Here is a 25,022-nt window from a genome sequence, read left to right as displayed (position 1 = left end):
AGAGATACAGCAACTAAATGCAGTTTATGAGTGCCCAATTTATGAGTGAACTGTAAAGTTCATTTTTGGGCACCTGGGTGGCTCAGTTAAGCATCTGCCTTTAACTTAAGTCACGATCTCAGGGTCCTGGGATCTAGCCCCAAGGCTCCCTGCTCAGTGGGAAGTATGCCTCCCCCTCTCGAACCCTCCCACACCTGCTCCTGCTCTCTTGCTCCTCTCAATTAATAATCGTTTAAAAAAATGTTTAACAAAAAAGAAACCACTGCAAAATCATATGTATAATATATTAAGCAAGAATTTACATACTTTTATGGATATATACATATTAGTAAAAGTAAAAAAAAATGCAAAGGGAATGATACTTATTGAATTCATGACCGTGTTTACCTCTGTAAGAGGGCAAGAAAGGGAAACAGGATCAGTAAGGATTCACATAGGCCTCGGCTGTATCTGTAATTTTATCCCTCCGAAAAACATATATTGAAAAAAGAGACCACACAATTAGAAAATAGAAAAAAAGGGATGCCTGGGTGGCTCAGTGGGTTGAGTGTCTGCCTTCGGCTCAGTGTGTGATCCTGGAGTTCTGGGATTGAGTCCCACATTGGGCTCCCTGCATGGAGCCTGTTACTCCTTCTACCTGAGTCTCTGCCTCTCTCTGTGTGTGTCTGTCATGAATAAATAAATAAAATCTTTAAAAAGGGAGGGAGGGGCACCTGGGTGGCTCAGTGGCTGAGCATCTGCCTTTGGCTCAGAGCATGATCCTGGGGTCCTGGGATCAAGTCCCACATCAGGCTCCCTGCATGGAGCCTACTTCTCCCTCTGCCTGTGTCTCTGCCTGTGTCTCTGCCTCTCTCTCTCTGTCTCTCATGAATAAATAAAATCTTTAAAAACAAATAAAATAAAAATTTAAAAATATAGAAAAATATATAAAGTAAATATGATGGTCTATAAGGTGATCATTACATGATTTTCTGTGTATCTGAAGATATTTTTTTTAAGATTTCATTTATTTATTCATTCCTGAAAGACACACAGAAAGAGAGAGAGAGAGAGAGAGAGAGAGAGGCAGAGACACAGGCAGAGGAAAAGCAGGCTCCATTCAGGGAGCCCGATGTGGGACTCGATCCCAGGACTCCAGGATCATGCCCTGGGCCAAAGGCAGGCACTAAACCACTGAGCCACCCAGGGATCCCTGAAGATATTTGAAATATAAAAATATTTCATATTTTAAAATAAATTTTAACATTAAAGAAACCCCATTACACTGAACCAAGAAGCTTTCAAAACATAATCTACTGAATGTCTGAAGTGGAAATATACTAATTCCCAACAAAACATATATATTCTTTTTTTTTTAAAGATTTTATTTATTTATTCATGAGAGAGACAGAGAGAGACAGAGGCAGAGACCCAGGCAGAGGGAGAAGCAGGCTCCATGCAGGGAGCCCGATGTGGAACTCAAACCCGGGTCTCCAGGATCACACCCTGTGTCAAAGGCAGGCGCTAAACAGCTGAGCCACCCAGGGATCCCTATTCTTTTGTTTTATCCATTAAATTTCAGGCACCAGATTTCAGTCTTCTCTTTCCAAGCAGACCCTGACATAGCAGGCTTTTCTATCTCACACTCTTGACAATGTTTCCCAATAAAGATACACACAAAAGAAGGGCTCCTGGGTGGTTCAGTCGGTTAAGTGTCCAATTCTTTTTTAAGATTTTATTTATTTATTCATGAGACACACACAGAGAGAGGCAGAGACGTAGAAGAGGTTGAGAAGCAGGCTCCCTGCAGGGGGACTAGATCCCAGATCCTGGGATCACATCCTGAGCTGAAGACAGACACTCAACCACTGAGCCACCCAGGCATCCCTAAGTATCCAACTCTTAATCTCAGCTCAGGTTTTGATATCAGGGTTGTGAGTTCAAGCCCTGCACTGGGCTCCAAGCTAGGCTGGAGCCTACTTAAAACACACACAAACACACACACATGCATACACACACGGTAGAAACAAGTAATTCAACATTCTCCAATTCAATTTAATCCTTCTGATTCTGTATTCCACCTCAAAGGGGTCAGTTTTGCTTCTCTGCTGGTAATTCTGCTATTTTTATTGCCTTTTATTAACTTGTTGCTAAAGTTGTTTTCCATTTAAGAAAGAAATAACAAGGGATACCTGGGTGGCTTAGTGGTTGAGCATCTGCCTTTGGCTCAGACAGTGATCCCGGGTTCCGGAATCGAGTCCTGCATTGGGCTCCCTGCGAGAAGCTTGCTTCTCCCTCTGCCTGTGTCTCTGCCTCTCTCTCTCTCTCTCTCTCTCTCTCATGAATAAATAAATGTTTAAAAAAAAAAAAAGAAAAAGAAAGAAAGAAATAACAAACGAACTGCCACTGCAAACTCTGGTAACCAATCATAGAATTCAATCAAATTTCAAATAATAAAAGGTCATGTAAGATTTACGTGTCAAATGACAGAAGCTTAGTAATCCACAACAATTTGCAATCAACTTCCCTAAAGCAAAGAACTTTTAGGGGCACCTGAGTGGCTCAGTCCATTGAGCGTCTGACTCTTGGTTTCAGCTCAGGTAATGATCTCAGGCTGGGGAGATGAAGCCCCGCATCAGGATCATGCTCAGCAGGGAGTCTACTCAAGATTCTCTCTCTCTCTGGCAGCCCCAGTGGCGCAGCGGTTTAGCGCCACCTGCAGCCTGGGGTGTGATCCTGGAGTTCCGGGATCAAGTCCCACGTCAGGCTTCCTGCATGGAGCCTGCTTCTCCCTCTGCCTCTGCCTCTCTCTCTCTAACTAACTCTCATGAATAAAGTCTTCAAAAAAAAAAAAAAAAAAACAAGCAGTAATAGCTAATATTTATAGAGAACTTAATGTATGCCAGTATTGCCTCAATGAAATTATCCTATTCAATCCACACAACCCTGTGAAATTTGTTCTATTTTCCCCTTTTTCATAGTGAGAGAAACTAAGCGAGGCTAAGTTCTCCAAGGTTCCCTGGATGGTAAGTTGTAAGACAAGTTTCAAACCCAGACTCCAAAAACTAGGTCCTCAAACATAATGTGATGCTATCTCATGCCTTATTGACTGCCTTTATTGCTCAAATGTCACCTAACATATGCCCTGTGACATTTAATGTTTTGTGTTCACAAATGTTGTCTAAGTGGCTCATAATACCACACTTCTTCAACAAAAATTTACTGAGAGCCCGTATGCCAAGTATTGTTGACTACTGGGTCTAAAAGCATGTTAGAGTCTCTACAAATGAAAAATAGATGAATTCTTTAGACATATGGACATCCCAGAAATGTGGGTAAATGAAAATTAAAAACAGTATGTATGTAGCAGGGGTGCCTGGGTGGCTGAGTCGGTTGGGCATCTGCTTTCGGCTCAGGTCAGGATCCCAGGGTCCTGGGATGGAGTCCCCAAATCAGGCTCCCTGCTCTGTGGGGAGTCTGCTTCTCCCTCTCCCCCAACCCCCTGCTTGTGTGCTCTTCTCAAATGAATAAATCAAATCTTAAAAAAAAAAAAACCCACCAGTATGTACATAGCAATTGAAACTACATAAAAAAGGATGCCTGGGTGGCTCAGCGGTTGAGCGTCTGCCTTTAGCTCAGGGTGTGATCCTGGAATCCCAGGATCAAGTCCCACATTGGGCTTTCTGCGAGGAGCCTGCATCTCCTTCTGCCTGTATCTTTGCCTCTCTCTCTGTGCGCGTCTCTCACGAATAAATCTTTTTTTTTTTAAAGCTACATAAAAACTATGCTTAAATTGGAAAAGAACATCATCATAAATAGTATGATAAAGCTGGGGTTTGTTTTTTGTTCTTTTGCTATTTCATTGGTAAGCTTTTATCATATTTATCTCTGTTTTAAAAACTAAGCGATAAAAAGCTGTATTAAAAAAAAAAAAAGAAAAGGGATCCCTGGGTGGCGCAGCGGTTTAGCGCCTGCCTTTGGCCCAGGGTGTGATCCTGGAGACCAGGGATCGAATCCCACGTCGGGCTCCCGGCGCATGGAGCCTGCTTCTCCCTCTGCCTGTGTCTCTGCCTCTCTCTCTCTATCATAAATAAATAAAAATTAAAAAAACAAAAACAAAAAAACAAAAGACAAAAAAACAAAAAAACAGGGCTGCCTGGGTAGCTCAGTGGTTTAGCGCCGCCTTCAGCCCAGGGTGTGATCCTGGAGACCTGGGATCAAGTCCCATGTCGGGCTCCCTGCATGGAGCCTGCTTCTCCCTCTGCCTGTGTCTCTGCCTCTTTCTCTGTGTATCTCATGAATAAATAAATAAAATCTTAATTAAAAAATAATAAAATTAAATTAAATTTGAAAAAAACAGGGCAGCCCAGGTGGCTCAGCAGTATAGTGTCATCTTCAGCCCAGGGCATGGTCCTGGAGACCTGGGATCGAGTCCCACATCGGGCTTCCTGTATGGAGCCTGGTTCTCCCTCTGCCTGTCTCTCTGCCTCTTTCTCTGTGTCTCTCATGAATAAATAAATTTTAAAAATCTTTAAAAATAATAAAAAAATAAAACAGGGCAGCCCCAGTGGCTCAGTGGTTTAGCGCCGCCTTCAGCCTAGGGTGTGATCCTGGAGACCTGGGATGGAGTCCTACGTTGGGCTCCCTGCATGGAGCCTGCTTCACCCTCTGCCTGGTCTCTGCCTCTCTCTCTCTCTCTCTCTGTGGGTCTCTCACGAATAAATAAATTTTTTTAAAAAAACATGTTTTAAGTGCTTTCTTTCTCCCATGAAACAGCAAAAACAGCCTAGAGACAGACGAATGAACATCCCTCCTCTTAACATTCCACTGTAATTTGGCTTTCTTTAGGAAGATACTTCTGATGCACAGAAAGACCTGCAGATACCCTAAGTAACTATCTCTATATATAAATCTTCCTACAATTATAAACTTTTGGAAACTTGTGGCTAATTGTACATTTTCATGCAATAGAATCAAATCTTAGAACTGAAAGAAATCTTGCAGTACATCTCCTTCAGCCTTCTCATTTTACAGACTGATTATTAAATTCTAAAATCCAAATTCTAGGTTAGTGAGAATAAATGCAGAAACCTTTAAGAGCTGAAATTGTATTGGCTAATGATGCAAACGAAATGTATTTCAGAAATAAAGTCTGTGTGTGCTAGCATCAGCCCACCATGTGGAGTTCTGATTTTAATTACTAACTAGCTGTGTTTTACTGAACTGAACTTCTACAGGCCTGGATATCTTCATCTGGATAAATTCCAACCATTGTTGAAAAGTGTCCCAGTAGGGGCTCCTAGCTGGCTCAGTGGTAGAGCATGCACCTCTTGATCTCAGGGATGTGAGCTGGGAGTCCAACCTTGGGCATGAAGCCTACTTAGGTAAAATTAAGAAGGAAAAATGTCCTGGTAAATATAAAAAACAAACAAACAAACAAACAAACAAACAAAAAAGACCTCAATCACATTAAGTTTCCATGGTAAACGGTTCTGTTTCAACATTCTTCCTTTCAGGTTACAGTTAGCATAATTTGCATCCGCTGTCTTCAGAGGCAAATTTAACAATGTGCAGACATTACAAAACAAGTACAGCTCAATTAAGAAGCCGTCCGCACCCGGACACGCAGACGCGTGCGCGCGCACACGAGCCTATAAAGGAGACTAGTCACTGCGGAGCCCTGCGCTCCACAACGCATCCCTCAAACCTGACGGCCCCACCACGGACAGCATGGACAGCACCGGAAAACCGATGACGGCGAGCTCTACCTGCTGCCTTTAAAGGCTGGGGCCTACTAGCGTCAAGCCCTCCAACGCTATGCTTGCACGTCAGGGCTCGGGCCTCGAGCTGCATCGCGCCCTCAGCGCTCCGCAGCTTCAAGGGTCCCCGGGAAGGAAAGCACCGGGCTGGCCGGGACAGCTGGCCCGACTCGGGAGCCGCGAGGAAATAACGAGCCCGGCTGCGGCGGCTTGCGACTCGACGGGCGCTTTCCAGGAAGTGCTGCAACGGAGCGAACTGGATGCGGGTACCAAGCTGGCGTTTCCTGCGGCTGGGACGGCGCCTCCGAGCCCCGCGGCTCGCGAGCTCCTCGAGGCGCACCCGGAAGGCGCAGGCGGCGGGGGCCCTCGAGAGGCGGAAGGAAGCCCGCGGCGGCCGGGAAAACTGGGCACAACCGGGGAAAGAAGCGCCCGCGGGGGCGCGGGGGGGAGGGGGCTGCCTCCCGCGTGAGAAAAGCGAGGGAACAGGACACGGCGCTCGTGGCTCGAAAGAGACCGACGGAGGGCCGCGCTCCGCGGGGAAGGCGGTCCCGGCGAGCGGGCGGCGGGGAAACAATGGCGCGGGCGTGACGTGGGGCTGGGGGCGTCGCCGCGGCGCGGAGGCACGGGCTGCTCCGAGGCGGGGGCCGGGGGGCCGGGGGGGCCGCGCGGGGCCGCGCGGAGGCCGCGATGGAGAAGGGCCCGAGGAGCGCAGCGGCCCGGGCGGGCCGGGGCCGGGGCAGGGCCCGGGGCAGGCGGCGGCCCCCCGGCCCGAGTCGCGCGCTCGCTCGCTCGGCCGCTCCCTCCCGCCCTCCCGCGGGTCCCGCCGCACTCACCGACCCGCCGCACGGCAGCAATCCCAGCGCGCAACTGCCGCAGCCGCCTCGGCGCGCGCCTTCCCCGCCCCCGCCCCCGCCCCCGCCGCCCCGGCACCGCCCCCAGCTCGCGCCCGGCCAGGGACCGGTGCGCTGTTCCTTCCCCAGCTCCGCCGCAGAACCCGGCCGCCGCGACGCTCCCTAGCCGCGCTGCCGGAGCGGAGCCCCCACGCGGGCTTGTGCCTCAGGCCCTAGCGTGGGTTTGAGAGGTCCACGACAGCACAGGAGTTGTGGCCGAGCCGCGGGATAACGCACGCTGACGGCCCTTACACGTCTTTTCCGTCTCCATCCCTTGGCCTTGCTCCCAGCCCCTCAGCAAGGCCCTGGACCACCTTACCTTGCCCAGTCCTACACTCTGACTGCTTTTCCTTAGGGGGATGGGGCACCCTTTTTCCCCCGAACACTGAATCTTCTAGTCAAACGGACCCCAGAGCCCCTCTAGTCCAGACCCCCATACCCCATAACACAGGCTTGAATCTCAGCTTTGGAGTTCGTCAGAATGGGTTGGAATTCCAGGCCCACCACTTAAAAATTGTGTGACCTTGGGCAAGTTACATGACCTCACTGTACCAAGTTCCCTCATCCATAATACAGGAACAGATAACAATAGTACCTACCTCATAGGGTGTCACAGGATGAAATAATAGAGGGAAAGTCCCCGGCACAGCCTTGCACACAGCACTCCATAAATATTAGTTATATCGACCCCCTACCATAACCAAGTCGTTAGACTCCCCAGTGACAAAAGCCCACTATTTCCAGAGCAAGGCATTCCTCCCTTTTGGCAGCTCTTAGACCTGTTAGAAAGTGTTTCTGAAACATCCACTCTCTGGCCCACGTCCTACCCCTTGGGAGCCTCAGAGAACAAACAGGTCTAATTTCTCTTTGACCTTCTACTTTATAGATATTTGAAGATTTCTGCCCCAGGTTCTCTGTTATTCTAGACCGGTGTCTCCCATTACTAGAGAAGGGAAAGTCTTTGTCTTCATTGTCTTCATGTGCCTAGTAGGTTAGAATGTGGCTCCTTTAGAGTATATCACCCAAAATAGAACCAAATGTTTGTAGTACCATCAAGAGCAAAGCCGTACCCTAACTTCCTCTTTGCAGGACTTCCATTCAGGCAATAAAGTTCATGGCACCCACACTATTGACTCATAGAACTTGCCTTCAACTAAAACTCCAAGACTTTTTTTTTTTTTTAAGATTTAATTTATTCATGAGAGGCACAGTGAGAGGCCGAGACATACACAGAGGGAGAAGCAGGGCCCCTGCAAGGAGCCTGATGCACAACTCGATCCCAGGCCCAGGACCCTCAGGATCAAGCCCTGAGCCAAAGGCAGATGGCTCAACCACTGAGCCACCCAGGCATCCCCTTCCAAGACTTTTTTTTTTTTTTTTTAATGATAGTCACACAGAGAGAGAGAGAGAGAGAGAGAGGGGGGGGGGCAGAGACACAGGCAGAGGGAGAAGCAGGCTCCATGCACCGGGAGCCCGACGTGGGATTCGATCCCGGGTCTCCAGGATCGCGCCCTGGGCCAAAGGCAGGCGCTAAACCGCTGCACCACCCTGGGATTCCCCCCTCCAAGACTTTTAAATAAGTGTTCTGCTGGAGCGATTTCTATCTCTTTTGTGTTTTGTGGTTTTTTTTTTTTTTTTCTTTTGTGGCTTTTGAGCCAACTTCATTTAAGGTCTGCTGAGGACAGGCTTGGGCCTCTCACCTACTAGCTTTTTCAGGGTATGTGAGGAAAAAGAATAGGAGTTTAAAGTTAGTCTAATGCCACCTTTCAACCAAGTCCTTTTGGAAAAAGTTTAGGGTTTGTGTCTAAAGACCATGCCACTAAGCAAATAACATGCATATATATATTTTCTTATATATGTATAATCTCAATGAGCAAAAAAAATGCACGTACACACACACAAAAGACTAAAAGGAAATATGTAATTGAATATGTTAGTAGTGCTTTTTTTCTCAGTGATAAGATTCAAGGTTTCTTTCCCTCTTTATACCTCTCTATAAATTTTCCAGATTTTCAATATTGTTTATACTACTTTTATAATCAAGAACTTTGTTTCCAAAAAGTCAGAAAAACTTTTTCAAAAATCAGAGATATGTGGAAGATGGCGCCGAAGGCGAAGAAGGAAGCCCCTGCCCTTCCCAAAGCTGAAGCCAAAGCAAAGGCTTTGAAAGGTAAGAAAGAGGTGCTGAAAGGTGTGCAAAGTCACAAAAAAAATTTCCGTAAGTCACCTACATTCCGACGACCCAAGACCACGCTTCTCTGAAGGCAGCTCAAATGTCCTCGAAAGAGTGCCCCCAGGAGAAACAAGCTTGATCACTATGCCATCATCAAGTTCCCCCTGACTACTGAGTCAGCCATGAAGAAAACAGAAGACAACAACACGCTTGTGTTCATTATGGATGTCAAGGCCAATAAGCACCAGATCAAACAGGCTGTGAAGAAGCCCTATAACATTGATGTGGCCGAGATCAACACCTTGATCAGGCCTGATGGAGAGAAGAAAGCATATGTTCGACTGGCTCCTATGATGCTTTGGATGTTGCCAACAAATTTGGGATCATCTAAACTGAGTCCAGCCGGCTATAAATCTAAATATAAATTTTTTCCTCTTAAAAAAAAAAAATCAGGCAGCCCGGGTGGCTCAGCGGTTTAGCACCACCTTCATCCCAGGACCTGATCCTGGAGACCCAGAATCGAGTCCCACATTGGGCTCCCTGCATGGAGCCTGCTTCTCCCTCTGCCTGTGTCTCTGCTCGCACCCCCCTCCCTGTGTCTCTCATGAATAAATCTTTAAAAAAAAAATCAGAGACATGTAATAACATTAAAAATTGGGAAATGGGGGATCCCTGGGTGGCTCGGCGGTTTGGCGCCTGCCTTTGGCCCAGGGCGCGATCCTGGGGTCCCGGGATCGAGTCCCACGTTGGGCTGCCGGGGTGGAGCCTGCTTCTCCCTCCTCCTGTGTCTCTGCCTCTTTCTCTCTGTGTCTATCATAAATAAAAATAAATAAATAAATCTTTTTTAAAAAATTGGGAAATGCGGGCACCTGGGTGGCTTGTGGTTGAGTGTCTGCCTTTGGCTCAGGTCATGATCCTAGGGTCCTGAAATCGAGTTCTACATCAGGCTCCGTCCAGGGAGCCTGCTTCTCCCTCTGCCTATGTCTCTGCCTCTCTGTGTGTCTCTCATGAATAAATAAATAAAATATTTTTAAAAATTAAAATTAAATAAAAACTGGGAAATAAACAAGAAATAACAGACAAAGAAGACATTTATAATATATAAAACAAAGATTTGTATCTGGAACATACAAAGGACTCTTAACAAATAAGAACAAAATCTACTAGAAAAATGGGCAAATAATATAAATTGGCAGTTCACAGAAAAGGAAATAAAAATTGCTAATAAGCACACAAAAAATGCAATCTCAGTAGTAACCAGGGAAATAGAAATTAAAACTGAGATTGAGGGATCCCTGGGTAGCGCAGTGGTTTAGCACCTGCCTTTGGCCCAGGGTGTGATCCTGGAGACTCGGGATCAAATCCCACATCGGGTTCCTGGTGCATGGAGCCTGCTTCTCCCTCTGCCTATGTCTCTGCCTCTCTCTCTTTCTCTCTGTGTGACTATCATAAATAAATAAAAATTTAAAAAAAATATAACTGAGATTGACAATAATTTTCAATCTTCATAATATCAAAAGAATATAAATTGGCACAGCCACTTTAGAGAGCAATAGGACATCTATTAAATTCATGTTTTGGGATGCCTGGGTGGCTCAGCGGTTAAGAGTCTGCCTTGGGCTCAGAGCATGATCCTGGAGTGCCAGGATCGAGTCCCACATTGGGCTCCCTGCATGGAGCCTGCTTCTCCCCTCTGCCTGTGTCTCTGCCTCTCTCTCTCTCTCTCTGTCTCTCATGAATAAATAAATAAATAAATAATAAAATAAATCTTAAAAAAAAATCCATGTCTTAGCATGTCACTTCTAGTTATATACCATAATTCCATGTACATATGGAAGTGTATACATGATAATTACTATGATATTGATAATAAAGAAACTTTAGAGTCAGTGCCCACCAAGAGGGGAATGGCTATATAAAATGCACAATACTCATAATGCAATTCTGTAGAGAATTTAAAAGAAGTGACTTTAATCTATACATTAATATAGATCTATCTCAAAATCATATAGTTGAGGGGTGCCTAGGTGGTTCAGTCCATTAGGCATCTAACTCTTGATTTAGGCTCAGGTCATGATTATAGGGTCCTAAGATTGAGTCCTACCTTAGCCTTGGTGCTGGATGTGAAGCCTGCTTAAGATTCTCTCATTAACAAGAGCACATGATGTAATGAACATTGAATGTTATATAAGACTGATGAGTCACTGATCTCTACCTTTGAAACCAATAATATACTATTTATTAATTAATTGAATTTAAATAAAAACATTTTTAAAAGATTCTCTCTTCTTCCTCTGCCTCTCCCCCTACTTGCTCCCTCTTTAAAAAAAAATCATATAGTTGAATGTAAAAAGTTGTAGTATAAATATAATATGTAAATTATATATAATTGATATATTTTTTAAAAATCTTTCTCAAGGGATCCCTGGGTGGCGCAGCGGTTTGGCGCCTGCCTTTGGCCCAGGGCCCGATCCTGGAGACCCGGGATCGAATCCCACATCGGGCTCCCGGTGCATGGAGCCTGCTTCTCCCTCTGCCTGTGTCTCTGCCTCTCTCTCTCTCTGTGACTATCATAAAAAAAAAAAAAAAAAAAAAAAAAAAATCTTTCTCAAAATGCTTAACCCTGAAAAAGGGTTAAGTCTAACCCTGAAAAATCATCAGACAAAAAGAAAAAAAAAATCATCAGACAGGGCAGCCCTGGTGGTGCAGCGGTTTGGCGCCGCCTGCAGCCTGGGGTGTGATCCTGGAGACCCAGGATGGGGTCCCACGTCGGGCTCCCTGCATGGAGCCTGCTTCTCCCTCTCCCTGTGTCTCTGCCTCTCTCTCTCTCTCTCTCTCTCTGTGTGTGTCTATGAATAAATAGATAAAATCTTAAAAAAAAAAAATCATCAGACAAACCCAAATTAAGGAGTATTCTACAAAATACTGGACCTGGGGCACCCTGGGTGGCTCTGCGGTTTAGCGCCGCCTTCAGTCCAGGGCATAACCTGGAGACCCGGAACTGAGTCCCACATCGGGCTCCCTGCATGGAGCCTGCTTCTCCCTCTGCCTGTGTCTCTGCCTCTCTCTCTTTCTCTGTTTCTCTCATGAAGAAATAAATAAAATCTTTTTTAAAAAACTAAAATTACTTCAAAATAAAATGTTAAAACACTTTGCAACTCTTCTGTAAATCTAAAATTATTTTCAAAATAAAATGTTAAAATACAGACCTAAATATCATTATTTCTTATTAACGCTGCTATAGACAAATTCTAAATTCATATGTGAAACCTAATGCCCAATGTGATGGTATATTGAGGTGTGGCCTTTGAAAGGTAATTAGGTCATGAGGGCAGGGCCCTGATAAATGTAAGGAGTGCCTTTATAAAAGAGATCCCAGAAGCCTTCTTACCCATTCCACTCTGTCCTTACAGACAGCAAGAAGACAACTGTCTCTGAATCAGGAAACAGGCCTTCACCAAATCTACTGGTTCCTTGCTCTTGGACTTCCCAGCCTCTAGAACTGGAAGAAATTTCTACTGTTTATAGGCTACCAAGTCTCTGGTATACTGTTATAGCAGCCCAAACTAAGATAATCACATATTATATTTGTAAAAGATTTTTAAAAGATTTAAAAGACTATAAGGCAACATGCCAAACTCTAATCAGAAGTTATACCCCTCCCCCAAAAGCTATCTCTGAAGATGGGATAAAGGGTCAAGACTGAGGATAAAGGGAGTTTAGCTTAGTTTTACTGCTTTTTGTTTTTGTTTTTTTGGTTTTTTTGTTTTGTTTTGTTTTTTGTTTGAGAAAGAGAGCACACATGTTGAGAGGCAGAGGAAGAGGGAGAGAATTTTAAGCGGGCTCCATGCCCAGTACCCAGCCCAGGGTGGGACTCGATCTCATGACCCTCCTAACTAAGATCATGACCTGAGCTGAAATCAAGTCAGACGCTTAACCAACTGAGCCACCTAGACACTCCTAGTTTTACTGTTTCTGAAGATAAATGTATTCATGTAGTGTTTTTATAACTAGAAATTAATTTTTTTAATTGCAAAAGAAAGGTAAAGGGCAGGACATTTGGCTTAATGACTTTCTGGAGAAAGACAAACCATACCAACTATGAAAGAACCTTCTAACAGAAGACTGGGGAGCCTGAGGAAGCAATGAGGAGCCTTAAGTGGCTTGCTTGGGGTCTCTAACTTGGCATTAGCTGAAAGGCCTGGGCAGTGAGTGCTTCGCAAGAGAGGCTGTCCTACTGTGGCACTAGATGTCCTTTCACCAAACTGCCTGCCCAGTACCCACATGGCTGTCCTACCCCTCTGATTTACATGATTTTCCCCCAGAATACAGTAAACCTTGAGTCACCCAGAATGTAAGCAGCATGCACAGGTCACACTCATCAGTTTTTTGCTCCTTGGCAGCAGCTTTCAGAGCAATGCAAACATTGCTCAACACCCTGGCCTGGGGCCTAGACTCAGCTTCCTGCTGCCCAAAAATCTTCCTCCCAGGAAGTGTTCAGCTTTAGATCCAATCAGCTATCTCAGATGTCTCTGTTTTTCATCCTTCTTTTTCTAATAGCATCAGGTCAGCACTTACCGTGATTCGTGCCAGCACAGGCAGTAAGCAAGGAGACAATCAGAAAGTGTTTAGTCTAACTAGAAATGTCTAGTTCAACCTGAGAGACAGGACATCCATGTAAGACTAAGGAGCATCGACATTTCTTCAGAAATACTAGGTGAGCTCTGACCTTGTGCCTGACCCTCCTCAATAGAGACATGGGTCTTGGCCCTCTTGGACCTTTCTGAATGCTTGGGGAAGATGAGCTTTAAAAAAACAAACAGGGGCAGCCCAGGTGGCTCAGTGGTTTAGTGCCGCCTTCAATCCAGGGCCTGATTCTGGAGACCCGGGATTAAGTCCCACGTCGGGCTCCCTGCCTGGAGCCTGTTCTCCCTCTGCCTGTGTCTCTGCCTCTGTGTGTGTGTCTCTAATGAATAAATAAATAAAATCTTTAAAAAATAATAAATAATAAAAATAAATAATAAAAATTAAAAAAACAATTATTTTACTACAATTTTAGGGAAGTCAAATACAGGAAAAGCAAAAGATGCTATGAGAGGAAAACAAAATAAGGGCTAGGTTTTGAAGTAGAGAGAGGCTCAAGGAACATGTCCCTAAAGAAATAACATCTCAGCAGAGCCCTGAAGGAAGGGTAGGACTTCAGCTAAAAAGAGAGTGGGACTTGCCTGGAGGGATGCAGGATTCCCGAAAGAGGCTCCAGAAGGTACAAAGGCCTGAAACAAGTCACTATTACAGAGTCTCAATATTGCATAGAGAATGGGAATAAAGTAAACTGAATCACCACTTCTGCCTCAGCACACCTTCACTTTTATGTTTTAAAAGCAATTCCAAAAAAATAAAAATTAACAAAAATAAAAAATAAAATAAAAAGGGATTCCTTATAAGGTGTGTGTGTGTGTGTGTGTGTGTGTGTGTGTGTGGTAACTAACTGCCCATATGTTTATGTTTGAAAAAAAGGGTTTGGTTGTTTTTAAAAAATGTATTTGAGTGGTACCTGGGTGGTTCGATTGGTTAAGTGGCTGACTCTTCATTTTGGCTCAGGTCATGGTCTTGGCATCTTGCCATTAGCCCTTCATCAGCTCAGCAATTATTTTAGTCTGCCTCTCTCTCTCTCTCTCCCTCTGCCCCTCCCCAAGCTGGTGTGTACGCACTTGCTTGCGCATGCTCTCTTTCTCTCTCTCAAATAAATAAATAAATATTTTTCAAAAATGTGTTTGAAAACTACCAGTCTAGGCTCTGGAAGACCTCGGAGACAGCCTTTGCATGGACTCAAGTTCCAAGCTACAAGGGCTTGCTGATCTTACCCAAAGTTCATCATTTTGCTACTGTTGTCTTGCCAGGCTCTGTCAAAGGGCCATCTGCCCACTCTGATTCTCCCAGTGGTGTTGTGGAAAGACCTCAAAAGAGATCATTCACAGCAGCTCAGTACAGATCGGCAGCTTAGTCCACAGGCAGTTTCTGTCTATGAAATCAGAGGCTGAAAATAGATCATTACATGCCACAAAAGTCTTAAATTGCTTCTAACCAGGCAGCATGATGTAGGGATTAAGAAAGTGGATTCCAGAGCCAGACTCTCTGGCTTCAACTTCTGGCTCTATAGCTAACTAGTTATGACCCTGGACAGGTTTCTCAATGCCCTCATGTCTTAGTTTCATCATCTTTAAAATGGAGGTGAGGATAATAATAGTGTCTACCTCATAGACTTGTTGAGGATTAAATGAGATCACATTTGTACAGCATTTGAGACAGGGCTGGGCATCCAATAACCACTATATAAATAAATTTGTTAAATAAAACCAAAGTGGCAATGGTATGTTTCTTTCTGTATGAATTTATGGGTGGCAAAGCCCAAAACCAGACACTTCAAGTCTTCTTCTGTTTGATGTTTTACCATTGCTGTCAAAGTGAAGGCTTTGACAGTCAAAGTAGCCTCCTACAACTCCGAGGAATTGGGATCATGTAGCCCTCTGAAACAGTAATTACCAGATTCAGGATTCCTTCATTCAGTAATCCATTTCTGGGGATTCACATGAGATGGCCATCTTTGGACTATGCCATCCAGGACATTAAGATAAACTGCAATCAGGGCACCTAGGTGGCTCAGTCAGTTGGATGTCTGCCTTTGGCTTAGATCATGATCCTGGGGTCCTGGGATCAGGCCTATGTTGGGCTCCATGCTCAATGGGGAGTCTGCTTCTCTCTCTCTCTCTGCCCCTCCCCCAACTTGTGCATTCACTCCCTCTCTCTCTCTCTCAAATAAATAAAATCTTTAAAAAATAAAAATAAAAAATAAAAATAGGGCAGCCGGGGATCCTTGGGTGGCTCAGCGGTTTAGTGCCTGCCTTTGGCCCAGGGCGCGGTCCTGGAGTCCCAGGATCAAGTCCCGCGTCGGGCTCCCGCGTCAGGCTCCCGGTGTGGAGCCTGCTTCTCCCTCCTCCTATGTCTCTGCCTCTCTCTCTCTCTCTCTCTCTCTCTGTCTGTCATCCATCAATCAATCAATCAATCTTAAAAAAAAAAAAAAAATAGGGCAGCCCGGGTGACTCAGTGGTTTAGCACGCCTTCAGCCTAGGGCATGATCCTAGAGACCCGGGATGGAGTCCCATGTCGGGCTTCCTGCATGGAGGCCGACAGAAATAAAATAAAACAAAATTTAAAAAATAAAAATAAATAAATAGAATAAACTGCCATCTACTATCATTATTATTTTGTGAAAGGCAATTTTAACACCAAAAAAGTAGGAAAAACATAATCCCAGAATAAAAGGCAGAGCCTTAAATTGAGCTTAGTAAAAAATTGATACCCTTTTCTGTTTTTTTTTTCCCATTTCTTCTTGAGCTAGCAGCCAAGAATGGAGTTCTGCCTAAGATCCAGCATTTGGCTAACACTGCTCTACAAGGCCCTTCTGAGTGTTCCTGGACACACTGGACATAGAAACTAAATACCTCTCCACCTCTCCGAATGTCCACTCCTCAAAGCTAGTCTTGAACATCCCAAACTTTACAAAACTGAAGGCATTGCTAATAATCCCAGAGAGCACTGCTATGCTCAGAAGTAGACAACCCACAATTTGGAGGAATTATTTTAGTTGTTCCCTGTGGCATTTAATGGGGCCACTAAGAACCTTGGCTCTAATTCCAAGGAGTCAAGGACTCTGAGCTACCTGGGTGTTTTAGGAAGAAACCTCCCAGTCCTCTTGACTCTCATACCACTATCATACAAACACTTCTGAAACCAGATGTGTGAGGGTTTTCCCACATCAAACAATTCTCTGTGACAACAGAGTATCAGTAATTTAACTGAATTCTGAAACTGTCTGTCTAGAGATAGTGCCAGATCCCACAGGGTAAGGGCTCAGTCCCATGGACTGCCACCAGTAACAGGTCCCCAGGTTACCCACAACTTCTGTCTGACTTGGCTACAAATCAGGGATTCCCATGACCTCCTCCTCGCTTGGATTTGATTATTTGCTTCAGCCACTCACAGAACTCAGAGAAACACCTACTTGCATTTACCAGTTTATTAAAAGATATGATAAAAGTGAAGAGCCCGAGGAAGACATACATAGGGTGAGGTCTGGGAGGGTCCTAAGTACAAGAGCTTTTATCCCCGTGGAGTCAGAGTGCCATGCTCCCAGTACGTGGATGTGTTCACCAAGCTGGAAGCTCTCTGAACCCCACATTTTTCTGGAGGCTTCATCACACAGGCATGATTGATCATTAACTCCATTTTCAGTCCCTTGCCCTTCTTAAAAGAATGAAGAAAGGGGCTGAAAATTCCCAGCTTCTAATCATGGCTTACTCTTTCCAGCAACCAGCCCTCATCCAGGGAGTTACAAGGGTTTCAAGAGCTCTGTTCCAGGAACCAGGTAAAGAGAACAACGTCTGTTTTCTATTACCTCACACTGAGTGTGCAGTATTTCCTCCCAAACATAATGAGAGCGTCCAGGAAGAAGAGTCAGGGGACAGGGACTGTCAAGCTGACTGTTGCTAATCTACTGTGTAATTTTGGTCAGGCCCTCAACCATTCAGAGACATACTTTACTCTTTTACAAAATGGAGGCAGCAATACCTGCTCTGCATTCCTCCAGGTTGTTTTGGAAATCAAATAAATAATGGTTATGAATATGGTATTGAAGCACTGCAAAGGAGTAGGTATTTGTTAACTCTGAGACCTCACTCCCTTCTGGTCAGGGCCCCAAGATCCCCTCCTAAGTTTATACCAAGGATACTTCCCTCCACCCTTTCCTTTGGCCTGACTAGGACTCCATAGCACAACACTCCAGTGTAGACTGCTAGGCCTTGGGTTAGAGCAGTGTGATAGGGAAGAGATGATTTGTTCTCTCTCAGAGCCCTGGTCTCCCAGGTCTCTCCAGATGGGAGTGAGCTCCTAAGAATTAAACATACAGGAGTCCACAAATACTCTTGGAGTTCCAGCTTAGTAAGTCTGCCCAAGAATGCTTCCTGCTAAACTAACAAAGGGTGATAGCAAGAGAATGCTGGGAGACATTCCATTCCCCTGCCTCTAAGGAATCCTGGCAGCTCAACTTTCTAGTGTGTTATATCTGGAAGAAACTTTAGATCAGTGGTTCTCTATTCTGGCTGAACTTTAGAATCACCAGGGGAGCTTTTAAAAAATACCCATGCCAGGCGGTACCTCACACCAATTAAATCAGAATCTTTTGGAGAGGGACCTAGACATCAGTATTTTTAAAACTCCCCAGATGACTGAAATGTGCAGCCTAGTTTGAGAACCACTGTGGTAGATAATCCAGGTCAAACAGTTCATTTGACAGAAAAATAGGGGCCAGCGGCCCGCGGGCCGGGGTCATGGGCGGCGTCTTGGGGCGCGTCGCGCTGCCGGGGCTGCTGAGTGGCCCGCGGGCCCCCGGGCCGAGGCTACTCGCGCGCCCCAACTCGGGAGGGTCCTCCTGGACTCGAGAGCGGACCCTGGTTGCAGTGAAGCCGGATGGGGTGCAGCGGCGGCTTGTGGGGAATGCGATCCAGCGCTTTGAGAGGAGCGTCTTCAAGCTGGTGGGGATGAAGATGCTGCAGGCGCCAGAGAGAGTCCTTGTTGAGCACTACCATGACCTGCGGAGGAAGCCCTTCTACCCAGCGCTCATCAGCTACAGGACCTCCGGCCCCGTGGTGGCCATGGTCTGGGAAGGCCCCAATGTGGTCTGCTCCTCAAGGACCATGGTCACACCCACTCAGCTGAGGCCGCCCCCGGCACCATCAGGGGGGACTTCAGCGTCCACATCAGCAGGAACATCATTCATGCCAATGACTCCATGGAGGAGGCCCAGAGGGAGATCCAGCTATGGTTTCAGAGCAGTGAGCTGGTGGACTGAGCTGGTGGACGAAAACCACGAGAGCAGCATCTACGCAGCCTGAGCACTCAGGCTGCCCTCAGCCACCCTGTGGCCGCCCAGGATCAACTACCTATGTCGTCCAGACCCCGAGCCCACCCCAGCGGTCTGCCCTTCTGTCCCAGACCCCGTCTACCTTCTGCTCCACGCTACCCCAAGGAGCTGAGCAACCAACTCTATGTGCCTTTTACTATCCTGAGCCAATAAGAAATTGGACCAAATCCTTTCTATACCAAAGTGCCAGACAACCTTTGGGGTATCTCCAAAAGTACGTAGTGTAAGCGCCCTTCCCCCAAGGGGGGTGGGACATCACTGTGTTGTGGCGGGTCCTTTGGTATAGTTCCTGCCATCTCTCAGATTAGGGATGAGAACTTCATGCAAAGTCGTAAGAGTTTGAGAGTAGAAATAAAGCTTACCTGCTCACGCAAAAAAAAAAAAAAAAAAAAAAAAAGAAAGGAAGGAAGAGAAAAAAAAAAAAAAAAGAAAAATAGGCCCTGGGAGTTTAAGAATTTTGTCCAAAGTCATACAACAGATTAGTGTTTGAAATATCCATTCAATGTGTTGATGATAATAACAGCTAATTTTTGTTGAACATTTACTGGCAAGCAACCTCTGCTTTACAAACATAATCTTAGTTTATCATCACAATAATCTTATGAGAAAACCAAGGCCCAAAGGGTTTAGTTTGCTCCAGGTCAAAGCAGCTAAAGTGGCAGAGATCCCTGTTCAGCTGTTCAACCAAATTTGAGCAGCAGATGACAAGACAGGGGTAGGGCCCCTCCCTTTAAGGAATGTATAGTCTATCTGGAGGGCTAGTTAACAGGTGAGCCAACAATCGAAACAGTTTGATAAACATTACAGTAGAAGTAAACAATGGAAGGCCAAGGAAGTCACCTAACTGGGAAAAGTCAAAGAAGTCTTCTACAAGAAGTTACCTAGAGAAGTCCTAAAAGGTGAATGAAAAGGAGTTTAATGAAAAGAAAGAAAGAACTGGAACTAGCCAAGTGTAAAGACATGACACGTTAGAGAGCATGGTGCTCAGAGAATGCTCAGAGCTCTGTAGTAATTCAGAACGACTTGATAAGTACATTTGGGTAGCGATATTGGTAAGTGGAAAGATAAAAGAATGCAGAGACCAGATCATTAAGAAGTCTGAAAAAGGGAACCATCAAATGATCATAAACCAGACAATGAAAGGATATAAATTTGTTTAAAAGATTACTGGAGGATAAGACATCAAAAGCCTACGCAAGAAAAAAAAAAAGCAGCCTATATTAAAACTAAAAATTTTTGTGGGAAGATGGCAAGTAGGATGTCAATAATTCACCTCATCCCATGGATACAACTAGATAAAACTCACAAAAGGGCAAATAATCAGAAAACTACTCAAAGACTGGTAGAACAAACTCCACAACTAATGTAGAGACAAGGGGTGGGAAGCTGGCTTAGTCAGTAGAGCATGGGACTCTTGATCTTGGGGTTGTGAATTTGAGCCTCACATTGAGTGTAGAGATTAAAATAAATAAATAAACTAAAAAAAAAAGTATAGAGACAAGGCCACACTGAAGATGTTAGGAAGGGCAGAGACACAGTGGGGAGCTAAACCTAGCAGGTCTGACCACCAGGGGGAGGGAGCCACTGGGCACTGAGAACATCAAGAAACAGATTACAGCACTCAGAAGCCTGCATGGGGAAGATGCATCCCTCTAGCATTTGGCTTTGAGAATCAGAGGGGCTGTATTTTGTGTGTTCTCACAACCAGTAGGACTTAAAGCTTAGAACATTATTACTATTACTATTATTATTATTATTATTATTATTATTTTGGGAGTGCCTGGGTGGCTTAGTTAGTTTTAAGTGTTCAACTCTTGATCTCAGCTTAAGTCTTTTTTTTTTAAATATATTTTTTAAAGATTTTATTTATTTATTTCTGAGAATACACAGAGAGTAGAGAGAGAAGCAGAGACACAGGCAGAGGGAGAAGCAGGCGCCATGCAAGGAGCCTGACGTGGGACTCAATCCCGGGTCTCCAGGATCAGGCCCTGGGCTGAAGGTGGCACTAAACCGCTTGAGCCACCCTGGCTGCCCTCAGCTCAAGTCTTGATCTCAATTCAGTCTTGAGTTTAAGCCTTGTGTTGGGCTCCATGCTGGGCATGGAGCCTACTTAAAAAAAAAAAAAAAAAAAGTAAAATTATTACTATTTTTTATAGTCATTCAATAACACCCTATTGTATTCAGTCAGAAACATGAAAATGGAGGAGGAATAAAAGGATACTTGATCTCTCAAGAAGCAATATAGTTTGATTTTTTGCCATACAAAAAGTTAACACTTTGCAACATTACAGGTAACTTTTATTTTCCTTATTACACACTTCTATATTTTACAAACTTTCTATAATGAATATGTCTCATTTTTAACATTCAAAGTTTTAGGGAAAAATAAAATAAAATTTAAAAAATTATAATTATATAAAAGGAAGTTCTAGGGAAAAAAAAGTGAATGTGATTTTTAAAAATCAGTTCTTGGGATCCCTGGGTGGCGCAGCGGTTTGGCGCCTGCCTTTGGCCCAGGGCGCGATCCTGGAGACCCGGGATCGAATCCCACATCGGGCTCCCAGTGCATGGAGCCTGCTTCTCCCTCTGCCTGTGTCTCTGCCTCTCTCTCTCTCTCTCTCTCTATGTGACTATCATAAATAAATAAAATTTAAAAAAAATAAAAATAAAAAAAAATAAAAATAAAAATAAAAATCAGTTCTTGAGAGGTACTTGGGTGGCTCACTCGGTTAAGTATCTGCCTTCAGCTTGGGTCATGCATGGTCCCAGGGTCCTCCTTAGCAGGGAGCCTGCTTCTCCCTCTCCCTCTGCTGTTATCCCCTGTGCGTGCTCCTTCTCTCTCTCAAATAAATAAAATATTTTTTAAAAAACTTTCACTCTTTGCCCCCTCCCATGCTACCCCAGCTCAAGCTTGCCTTCTCTCTCTCAAATAAATAAATTAATTAATTAATTAAATATTTTTAAGAAATCACTTCCTGAAATAGATTTACATCTCCTTATCCTCTGTGAAGGGAGATATCATCTTCCCCACTACTGTACAAAGTGGGGAATCTTGGCATAGATTGAAGAGCAAGTGCAGGCAGCCTCAGTGTCTGAGCTCCAGATCCCATGCTCCAGGGCTGCACTACATAGGTTTTTATGTGCAAAAACATATCTTCTGGAGCCCACAACCTTAGGACTGGAGATGTTCAAGCCTGGAACTTTAGGAGCTGAACCCATCCTTAAAAAGATAGCACAATAGTCTATGGAGATAAAGTTTAGAAACAAGTTTGAAAAGTGCCTGGGGCATATGGGAGGGAGAGTTAGTTACTCATCTCAGAGTTCCCCCAGGGACTTCTCCAGAAACAGAGGAGCTAGCAGGTGCCATTTCCCTTCCCTTCCCTCTCCCTGTCTTCAGCATAATCACAAAGCCACCTACCAGAACCAGTGCAGCAGGTGGCACTGACTTCCTAACTTGCTTACATCGTACCCTGCCCCCTCCAGCTGGGCCTACCTCAGTCCTGGTACTGTGGTTGCCTTCCCAGAAGAATGATGCAAACATTGCCAACACTGCACCTCCCAACCTCCTGTGGAGGAGACATACACCTTGTCAAAACTGCACACCCTCCTGGTGTGTGCTTTGCAGAGCAGCCCCAGGCGGCCTGGTCTCCACAGCAGCTACTAAATTTCCTCTGTGGGAGAAAACCCTGTTAAAAGTGTGCACCCCACCCAATACTTTGAAGAGGAAGAGAATAGCTGACTTTCCTAATACAGAAACAAACACAGAGTTAGGCAAAATAAGGAGACAAAGAAATATGTCCCAAATGAAAGCACAGAACAAAATTACAGCAAGATACCTAAGCAAAACAGGGATAAGTAATATGCCTGATAGAAAATTTAAAGTAATGATGATAAATATATCCATTGGACTTGAGAAAAGAGAGGAAGACATCAGTGAGATCCTTAACACAGAGATAAAAAGACTAATCAGAGATGAAGAACACAATAATTGAAATTAAAAATACACTTGATGAAATAAATAGTAAGCTAGAGAAAGCAATGAGATGAATTAATGACCTGGAAGACACAGTTATGGAAAGTAATCAAGCTGAACAAAAGAGAGAGAAAAATTATGCAAAATGAAAATAGACTTAGAGAACTCAGTGACTTCATCAAATGTAATAATGTAGAGATCCCAGAAGAAGAAGAGACAAAAGGGAACAGATAATTTATTCGAAGAAATAATAGCTGAGGGGCAGCCCCAGTGGTGCAGCGGTTTAGCGCCGCCTGCAGCCCAGGGCGTGATCTGGAGACCCTGGATCGAGTCCCGCGTCGGGCTCTCTGCATGGAGCCTGCTTCTCCCTCTGCCTGTGTCTCTGCCTCTCTCTCTCTCTCTCTCTGCATCTCTATGAATAAATAAATAAAATCTTTAAAAAAAATAATAGCTGAAAACTTCCTTAATCTGGGTAAGGCAACAGATATCCAAATCTAGGAAGCACAAAGATCCCCCAACAAAATCAACCCAAGGAGGTCCACACCAAGACACAATGTAATTAAAATGGCAAAAAGTAGTCATAAAGAAAAAATTTTTAAAAAAGCAAGAGAGGGGCACCTAACTGGCTCAGTTGGTGTTGCATGTGACTCTTGATCTCAGGGTCATGAGTTCCAGCCCCATGATAGGTATAGAGATTACTTAAAAAAAAAAAAAAATAGAGGGGTTCCTGGCTGGCTTAATTGAGTGGAACATGAGACTCTTGATCTCAGGGTCATGAGTTTGAGCTCCCTGTTGGGTATAAAGATTATTTTTTTTTAATTTACTTATTTTAGAGAAAGAGAAAGTGAGCAGGGGAGGAGCAAAAGGAAGGAGAGAGAGAGAGAGAGAGAATCCCTGCTGAGCATAGACCCTGATGCAGGGCTCAATCGCAGGACCTTGAGATCATGGCCTGAGCCAAAATCAAGAGTCAGACACTCAACTGACTGAGCCATCCAGGTGCCCCAGGTGTAGATACTACTTTTTGAAAAGAGTTTAAAAGCAGCAAGAGAAAATAAGACAGTTATATACAACAGGAAACCCCATTAGGCCATCAGCAGATTTTTCTGCAGAAACTATGCAGTCCAGAAGAGAGTGGCATGATATATTCAAACTGTTGAGAGGGAAAATTCTGCAACCAAGAATACTCTACCCAGCAAAGCTGTCATTTCGAATAGAAGGAAAAATAAAAAGTTTCTCAGACAAACAACAACTAAAAGAGTTCATGACCACTGAACCAGCCCTGGATGACATATTAAAGGGCTCTTTGAGAAGAAAAAAAAGACCACAAGTGAAAATATGGGCAAAGCAGGAAACACACACATACATATACAAAGTAAAAACACAAAAGCATATCTGTGTATGTATGTATGTATCTATCTATATGCATATATATATGTAAAAATCAGTCAAGGGACTCGCAAAATTAAAAAATGTAACATTTAACACTATATACCTAAAATGTGGGAAGGAGCAAAGAATGGGTTCAAACTTAAGTGACCATCAACTTCATGTAGACTGCTATATGCACAAACCCAATGGTAACCATGGATCTGCAATAGATATGCAAAGAATAAAGAAAAAGGAATCCAAGTATATCACTAAAGAAAGCCAGTAAACCATGAAAGGAGCAAGAGAAGAAAAGATCAAAGAAAAACTATTAAAAAACCACAAATAAGTAACAAAATGGCAATAAATACATATGTCTCTCAATAATCATTTTGAATGTAAATGGATAAATGCTCCAGTCAAAAAACAGGGTGACAGAGTAGGATATGCTGCCTACAAGAGATTCATTTCAGACCTAAAGACACCTGCAGATTCAAAGTGAGGGGATGAAGAAAGATTAATCATGCAAACAGATGTCAAAAGAAAGCCAGGGTAGCAATACTTATATTAGACAAAAGAGATTTTAAAATAAAGACTGGGCAGCCCTGGTGGCTCAGCGGTTTAGCGTCGCCTTCGGCTGAGGGCATGATCCTGGAGACCCAGGATTGAGTCCCACATTGGGCTCCCTGCATGGAGCCTGCTTCTCCCTCTGCCTGTGTCTCTGCCTCTCTCTCTCTGTGTCTCTCATGAATGAATAAATAAAACCTTTTTAATAAATAAATAAATAAAAATAAAATCTATAACAAGAGACAAAGGACACTATATAAAAAATAAGGGACAGGGGCTCCTGGGTGGCTCAGCAGATTAAATGTCCGACTTTTGATTTTGGCTCAAGTTGTGATGG

The 25,022-nt window shown here is 44.3% G+C and overlaps 1 protein-coding gene and 2 pseudogenes across 8 annotated transcripts in view; 2 read left to right on the top strand and 1 right to left on the bottom strand.

The window, feature by feature from the left end:
• Nucleotides 1-25,022, bottom strand: part of NT5C2 (5'-nucleotidase, cytosolic II) — a 146,865-nt gene that overhangs the window by 88,220 nt on the left and 33,623 nt on the right. For 4 of the 8 annotated variants that reach the window (XM_072805487.1, XM_072805493.1, XM_072805492.1 and 1 more), the window contains exon 1: nt 6,572-6,654. The exons of 1 other annotated variant lie outside the window; for it this stretch is intronic. The gene's annotated coding sequence lies outside the window, so the exon portion shown is untranslated. Of the gene's footprint in view, nt 1-5,747; nt 6,146-6,571; nt 6,655-25,022 lie in introns of those variants that run through there. 3 more of the 8 variants (XM_072805488.1, XM_072805489.1, XM_072805490.1) reach the window with 3 other exon arrangements.
• LOC140620943 (large ribosomal subunit protein uL23 pseudogene) lies at nt 8,113-11,100 on the top strand (annotated as a pseudogene).
• On the top strand, nt 17,889-19,180 carry LOC140620938 (nucleoside diphosphate kinase, mitochondrial pseudogene; annotated as a pseudogene).

Source organism: Canis lupus, chromosome 29 (assembly GCF_048164855.1).
Source record: "Canis lupus baileyi chromosome 29, mCanLup2.hap1, whole genome shotgun sequence".
NCBI lineage: Eukaryota > Metazoa > Chordata > Mammalia > Carnivora > Canidae > Canis > Canis lupus.
Note: the sequence above shows the minus strand (reverse complement) of the source record. Positions and strands in the feature narration are given on the sequence as shown.